Genomic DNA, 7945 nt, shown 5'->3' with positions numbered 1-7945 from the left:
CTCCAACATTACTTTTTTTTTTTTTTCCCAGCATGAAGTCTCACTCTGTCGCCCAGGCTGGAGTGCAGTGGTGCCATCTCAGCTCACTCCAACCTCTGCTTCCCAGGCTCAAGCAATTCTCCTGCCTCAGCCTCCTGAGTAGCTAGGATTACAGGCGTGCACCACCAAGCCCAGCTAATTTCTGTATTTTTAGTAGAGATGGGGTTTCACCATGTTGACCGGGCTGGTCTCAAACCCCTGACCTCATGATCCACCCGCCTCGGCCTCCGAAAGTGCTGCGATTACAGGCGTGAACCACCACGCTCGGCCCATTACTCTTAAAATTATAAGCTCTCACCCAAGGTGGAGGAAATCACCTAACTCATCCAGGGATAAGAAGTTCTGTCAAAGGGTTGGTTTATTCCTTCACACGCTTCACACATACACAATCCTTCCCCCCTGACACCCTTTTCAACTACTTACGGTCTGGGGGTTCCTTCCGGGTATTTTTGGGTACCAGCAGGGAGACAGAAATGAGCAGGATTTATGGGAGAGTGAAATGCCCCTTTCAAAACAGTTAAAGGCCTTCCTTATAAATGGCCTCTCTCTGTAAATAGAAAAACTAACTATAAGAATCTCAAACGGTCAGCCCTAAGAAACCAGGTCTTGTGGGATTGTAGAGTTGGCCGCTATGAAGGGGAGACTGGACAAAGTGCCTCCAGAGACACAGGGGAGGTCCACAGCCTAATCGTTAAAATGCTCATCACTTTCAAGAACTTTCCTAACCCCTTTAGTTCTTTGATGCTAAGCAGGGAAGAGGGAGGCTTGGAGACCAGGGATGTCCTCCCAGGTGGTGCTGGGGCCTGGGTAACCCTCAGGAGCCCTCTGCCCCTTGAACACCATGCTTGGTAGGAGTTATCGAAGGGCTGTGTACAGTGGGTAAGCCCTTTCCTATCAGTAAACCTTCATCAAGTCTTCAGCGCAATACCTGTCAAGAAGGATATGATAGCTAGGGTGATGGTGACTGGGTGGGGAACGGCTGATTTCTTTCAAAATTGGAAACAGAAAAATATACTGAAACAGACGATTGTTCTTAGTGTTGAAATATCATCCTGATTTCTCTGATGGTGCTACTTCCTAGGAAGTCACTAGAGATGAGATCTGAGTGACAGTTTAGTTCACTGAGGCTCTAACATGTGGCAGGCTCTGTGCCAGGCAATGGAGATTCAGAAAGATGTAATCCCCACTCTCACAGAGCCCAGGAACCAGCGGATGTGTCAGACATGAACAGGTGATGTCACTGTCATGCAGTAAGTGGTAGGATGAGAATACGAACGGGGAGCTCCTGGCGGAGCTCCTGGCAGCCTTCCACAGTCTCCTGCAGGATTTTTAGATGTGCCACCCCATTCCTCTCACCGTGCTTATTAGGAAACAGCAAAGACTAGGAAGACTTCTCAGGGACAAATCCTAGCTCAGGCCGGGCGCGGTGGCTCACGCTTGTAGTCCCAGCACTTTGGGAGGCCGAGGCGGGCGGATCACGAGGTCAGGAGATCGAGACCACGGTGAAACCCCGTCTCTACTAAAAATACAAAAAATGAGCCGGGCATTTTGGTGGGCGCCTGTAGTCCCAGCTACTCGGAGAGGCTGAGGCAGGAGAATGGGGCGTGAACCCGGGAGGCGGAGCTTGCAGTGAGCCGAGATTGCGCCACTGCACTCCAGCCTGGGTGACCTCTTCTTTAATTTTGACAGAAATATTCTTCTGAAGATTACCTTCTGTGCCTTATTTATGTGGTAATACCACCCTTATTATGCCTGAGCAAGGATTTTGCATGAGACCCAAGCTAGCCAAACAAGTGTGAAAGTAGTCAGAATCAAAATGGAGTCACTAATGTTAAGAAAACCCTGACAAATTGAACCCTGACAAATGAAAGGGGCTTCTCACGCTTGTATGCCTGATAACAAAAGACTGCAAAACCACAGCCTTGCACAAAGGCCATCACAACCTTACACAAAAAATACTGCAAGGACAACTGCCTAATTACTGCCCGTCCATTCTCACAATGAAGTCACCCATGTTATTGATCTTTGTAGCCCAAAATAATTATTTCAAGACAAGTATGTAATCCTCTTCACTTTTCCTTTAAAAACCCTTGTCTTCCTCAGTGTGGTGATTCCTCAAGGATCTACAACTAGAAATACCATTTGACCTAGCCATCCCATTACTGGGTATATACCCAAAGGTGTATATGTGTCACATACACACCATGGAATACTATGCAGCCATAAAAAAGGATAAGTTCATGTCCTTTGTAGGGACATGGATGAAGCTGGAAACCATAATTCTCAGCAAACTATCGCAAGGACAAAAAACCAAACACCGCACGTTCTCACTCATAGGTGGGAATTGAACAATGAGAACACTTGGACACAGGAAGGGGAACATCACACACTGGGGCCTGTTGTGGGGTGGGGGTGGAGGGGAGGGATAGCATTAGGAGATATACTTAATGTAAATGACGAGTTAATGGGTGCAGCACACCAACATGGCACAGGTATACATATGTAACAAACCTGCACGTTGTGCACATGTACCCTAGAACTTAAAGTATTAAAAAAAAAAACAAAAACCCTTGTCTTCCTTTACTTCCCCAAATACGCACATAGTTTGCTATGGCACATTACCATTGCAATGCTTTATTCCTAAATAAACATCTTTTGTTTTAGAGAACGTCTCTCTGTGTATTATTTAGTTCGATGCAAGATTCTCCAAGGAGGCTGAACTTGTACACAGACAAAGATGAACATGAACAAAGCTGATTTCATTCTGGTGGCAGCAACCTAGAAGGTCATCCATTAATTCTTGCTACCTGTATCCCACAAAACAACTTCATCCTATTCCTTCTTCTTCTTTTTTTTCTGAGACAGGGTCTTGCTCTTTCACACAGGCTGGAGTGTAGTGGTGCAGTCATAGCTCACTACAACCTCATTCTTGTGGGCTCAAGTGATCCTCTCACCTCAGCCTCCTGAGTACCTGTGACCACAGGTGCGCACCAACATGCCTGGCTAATTTTATTTTTTTTGTACAGACAGGTTCTCACTCTCTCTCTCTGACCAAGCCCAGGCTGGTTTTGAACTGCTGGACTCAAGCAATCCTCTCACTTCGGCCTCCCAAAGTGCTGGGATTACAGGCATGAGCCATTGCACCCACCCCCTATTCGTTCTTAAGGACAGACTTGCTCATATTTTTCTATAGTTTTGGGGACACCTTCACAACCTCCCATTAATTTTTTTAAGTAGCCAGAGTTTCTGTTGTTCACAACCAAAGAACCTGGACTGACACAAGGGTTTATTCCGTGCCAGACACACTAGGCGTCACCATCCCTGAGAGAAAGAATTACTAGGTTTCCATTTTGCAGATAAAGAGACTGATGTTGACAGTCTTACACACCAAAAACACATGGCCAGTCAATGCTGGAGCCAGCATTAAAACCAAAATGAGAACCCAGAGTGCAGGCTCTCTCCTTTTTGCCCTTTCTTATCACCAATCCAGAGACCTGCCATTCAGGTATAAGCTGCTGCTCCTAGATCTCACACTGGTATGATTTACAGTTTACACAATGTTTTCACGCACAATAACACAGGTAATCCTCATGGCCACCTGGGAGGTAAATATCTTCATGACACGGGAAAATAGATTTACTGCAAGTCTGGTCAATTCGCTTTTTTCCCTGCTTGAAACCGTTCTGTGACTCAACACAGCCTGCAAGATCAGTCCAAACGCTCAGCGTGGTATTCCAGGCCCTGTGGCGCCCAGGACTGGGGTCTCAGGCCTGCCACTCCCTTTCTTGCACTTGGAGCTCCAGCCATATGGAACGACTCACAATTCCCCGAAGCTCACCAGACCGTTCTGGGGCCCTGAGCCCTAACCCACTGGGATGTCACCTTCCCGTCCTCACCCCAAGTTATGGTTGGTGAATGCTTACTTAACCTCCACTGGACTGGCCTTCATCTCATGCCTATGAAGGTGACCCCTACTTACCTTCCAGACACAAACACAGTCCATCTTCCTCTCAAGTCTCTTCTGTACCAATACCCCCATTGTACCCTAGACAAGAATCTGGGGTGGCTCTAGCATTATTGGATATTGTAGTGAGCCCGGGTGTTGACTCTTCAATATTTTTCCACCCCAAAGGTCATTTAATCCATTCCTGTAATCTCAACCTTCCTGTGACTAGTCACAAATGGCCATGGGATTTACCACGTTTCTGATTTACTGGTGCTCTTCTCTGCTCACCTGTGAGCCTTGGGCCATGTTCTCAACACTTCAGCCAGCTCTGTGCCCGTGTTCACCTGGAACCCCTTTCCTAATAGAGCCGGGGAACTGATGGAGCCTCCTTTGCTGCTTCCCGAGAGGGAGCCACACTCAAGGCCAGCCCGAGGCCAGCAGGCCACAGCTCTCGCTCTCGGGTGTCTGAGGGAGGAGGAAGCCCCTGTGGTCCTCCAGTTCCTCCACCCTCCTGGCTGCTGGGGCTTCCCCTTTCGACCCCTGCCTCACCATGCCTCGATTCTATTCCCTTCTCTACCTCGCCGCTATCCCCTCACCATCAGAACCTCTCTGTCCTGGGTCTCTTTACGTCACAGGAAGCGCTTGTTAGCTGATTAACAATTAGTCATGGCCATGAGTTCATAGGCTCACCCCAAGGACTGGGCACCCCCTCTGAGCTGTTTGTACATCCACAGGGAATTCGCAGAAGCACCAGCCTTTCTCAATGAACAACTTGCCAGGCACTGTGCTAGATGAGTTGACATATGTTATCTCATTTTTTTTTTTTTTTCAGTTTCACTCTTGTTGCCCAGGCTGCAGTGCAATGGCTCGATCTCAGCTCACTGCAACCTTAACTTCCCAGGTTCAAGTGATTCTCCTCCCTCAGCTTCCTGAGTCGCTGGGATTACAGGCATGCGGCACCACGCCTGGCTAATTTTTTGTATTTTTAGTAGAGACGGGTTTTCTCCATGTTGGTCAGGCTAGTCTTGAACTCCTGACCTCAGGTGATCTGCCCACCTCGGCCTCCCAAAGTGCTGAGATTACAGGCATTTAGCCACCACGCCCGGCCCATGTGTTATCTCAGTTAATTCTCACAGCAGTTCTGTAATTATTCTCTATTCCTATGTTGCAGGTGAAGACAGAATAGCTCAGAAAGGTTAATTAACTTGCTCAAGGTCTCACAGATAATAATGAGAGCTGGGATTCAAGGCACCTGTGAGGCATAGGGAGTGAGGACTCAGTAGTGACTGGGATATGGCCTTGCCTCCTCTGCCTTCTGAAGAGCCAGTTCTGTTTGTTCAGCTCCTCCCATGAAAGGGCAACAGGACTTTCTGGGATTTTCAGGCATAACCCTGAAGTTCAGGTAGAAGTTGCTTTCCCCAAATCTATTGAGCCAAGGGCTTGTAGCCTTCCCAAAAGGGAACATAGTGGATGTTCCCCTAGTGGGGACCGAAAGGGGAAGCCCGAGCAGCCGGATATCAACCCTCGTTTATAGCAATACCTCTGCGGAGTGTGTGAGAGAGCAAAAGCTCACAATGTTGTGGGGAGCACTGAAGAGGGCCTAAGCCCCAAGCAGGATGAGTCAAGAGGATTCTGGTTCCTGAGCACTGTAAGCAGATGCCAAAGAGGCATCTCTGGCCCCTTCATGAGGTGGGCCTGCGGTGCCAGGAGGCCAAGCCCACTAGGTGGTAGCAGAGAACCAGTCAGTGGCCAGCGAGGTGTTACAGGTACAAATCCTAACCCCTGGGGCTGGTGTGGGGGCCGGGGCAGGGGCCATGCCATCTGAGCTGCCTCACAGTAACAGTTCACACCATTGTTGCTAGGCATATTCTGTGCCAGGTGCTGTGCCAAGCACTTCCAACAGGATCTCGTTTAACTCTCACCATGAACCTATGAAGCAGATGCTGCTATTATCACTTTCATTTCAGATGCATGCACTGGGGCTTTCGGAGGTTTGCGACTTGCCCGAGGTCACACACACCGAAGAGATGAAGTGCAGGTGCTGTGGACTGTAGAGCTCCTGCTGTTAGTTTGGGACTATATTGCCAGGGGAGAAAAGGAAGCTACTTGGAAGTGTTGAAAGTGAAGGCAGGTTGGGCCTGGCTTGGGCTGGCTTTGGTGTGGACTCTGCGGCCCAAGGCCAGCTCAAGAACAGAGACTAAGAGCCTACTTAGAGGAACCTTCTAGGGGGCTTCCAGGAAACAGGATGTGGTAGGATTTTCAAGTTGAGATGCCCAGGGAACCTTTATTTGAAGAAGCGATAGCCAGCTTATCCTGTTCACATAACCGTGAAAGGGCCAGGCACCTCAGAAGTTGCAAACCACTCAAAGACCCAAAGGGATGCCTGTAAAAGAGCCGGTCAGGTCTCCCTCGTTGAGCTCAAAAAGCAAACAAGGGCCAGGTGTGGTGGCTCACGTCTGCAATCCCAGCACTTTGGGAGGCAAAGGTGGGCGGACCACTTGAAGTCAGGAGTTCGAGACCAGCCTGGCCAATGTAGCAAAATCCTGTCTCTACTAAAAATACAAAAACTAGCTGGGCATGGTGGTGCATACCTGTGGTCCCAGCTACTTAGGAGGCTGAGGCAGGTGAATCGCTTGAACCCAGGAGGTGGAGGTTGCAGTGACCCAAGATCACACCACTGCATTCCTGCCTGGGCAACAGAACGAAACTGTCCCCCAACCCACCCACCAAGAAAAACCTCAAACACGCTGGAGAGCATGTTCCCAGACTGGCCATTGTGTGCCCAACATGCTGAGTCTGGTCCTGTAGCATCCTCTGGGGGAGGGGATGATGCCAGCTGCCTGTCATCTCCACCCTGGAAGAATGCCAGGGCACACTCAATCCCCGAGTCAGCTCACATCACCAGAGAACTTGAATGAGACCTGGGAAATTCACCTTGCCCTGAGATCGAGGTCAGTACTCCCTCCTCTGTGGTCTTGCCACCAGTCATCCATGGGCCAGGCTATTGTAGAACCCAGCTCAGTGCAATGGACTTTTCAGCTCAGAACCGCATCCCTCTTTGTACACTAGTACTCACCACTAGGACTTTTTGGGATTTTCAGGCATCACCCTGAAATTCAGGTTGAAGTTGCTCTCCCCAAATCTATTGACGCCGGGGGCTTATATCCTTCCCAATTTTCGTGCAAAATTCCCTGAGATAGCCTCCACTCTGGGAATTCAGTCTAAGTCATGCTCTATTGTTCTGCCTCAAGGTCTCCAACTGGCTGTTGTTTCTGAAATACTCTCTCTCCATCTTTTCAAGGCTGACTCCTCCTTACCATTTAGGTCTCAGTTTAAATTTTCCCTGCTTTACAGATAAGCTCTCCGTGTCTTACCTAATAAACATCAACCCTTCTTTGTTTTCTTTCTCTCTTACCATTTTCAGCGGTGTCTATCCAGTATCCAGTGGGTTGGTACTGCCCTTACACTGGACAGCTTTTGTCCATAGCTCACAATGGAAACCAGAAAAATCATAGGATCTGAAAGGAATGGGTCCTCAGGTATTATGGGAAAGAGGACCTTAGAGGTCATTTAATCTAAGTCTTGAGCTGCTAGGACTGTCATATTCGGGTGGGTTTTTTTTTTCTTTGTTTTGTTTGTTCACAATGGCTATGGAGAGCTGGTTAGCAAAGGTGACTGTTGTGTCCCGCTGAAATGCTTCTGGGCTATCCAAGATAGATCATGACGTTAAGTAGAATCAGCTCTGGGGTCAATTATTAGGTGAGTGCAAAAGTAACTGTGATTTTTGCACTGTCGGACTTTGCTGTTTGATACTAAATACATTCTTCAATAAATGTGGTTATGTTATACATCATTTTAATGGGCATTTCTCGCTTTATGTATTTTTGCTAATGACTTATCACTTGTTCTTTGCTGTGTGTTTATTTTGGACTATGCAAATGTTAGACAAAAAGCAAATTC

This window comes from Hylobates moloch, unplaced genomic scaffold (assembly GCF_009828535.3).
Source record: "Hylobates moloch isolate HMO894 unplaced genomic scaffold, HMol_V3 SCAFFOLD_19, whole genome shotgun sequence".
NCBI lineage: Eukaryota > Metazoa > Chordata > Mammalia > Primates > Hylobatidae > Hylobates > Hylobates moloch.
The sequence above is the reverse complement of the archived record's forward strand: the minus strand, read 5'-3'. Positions refer to the sequence as shown.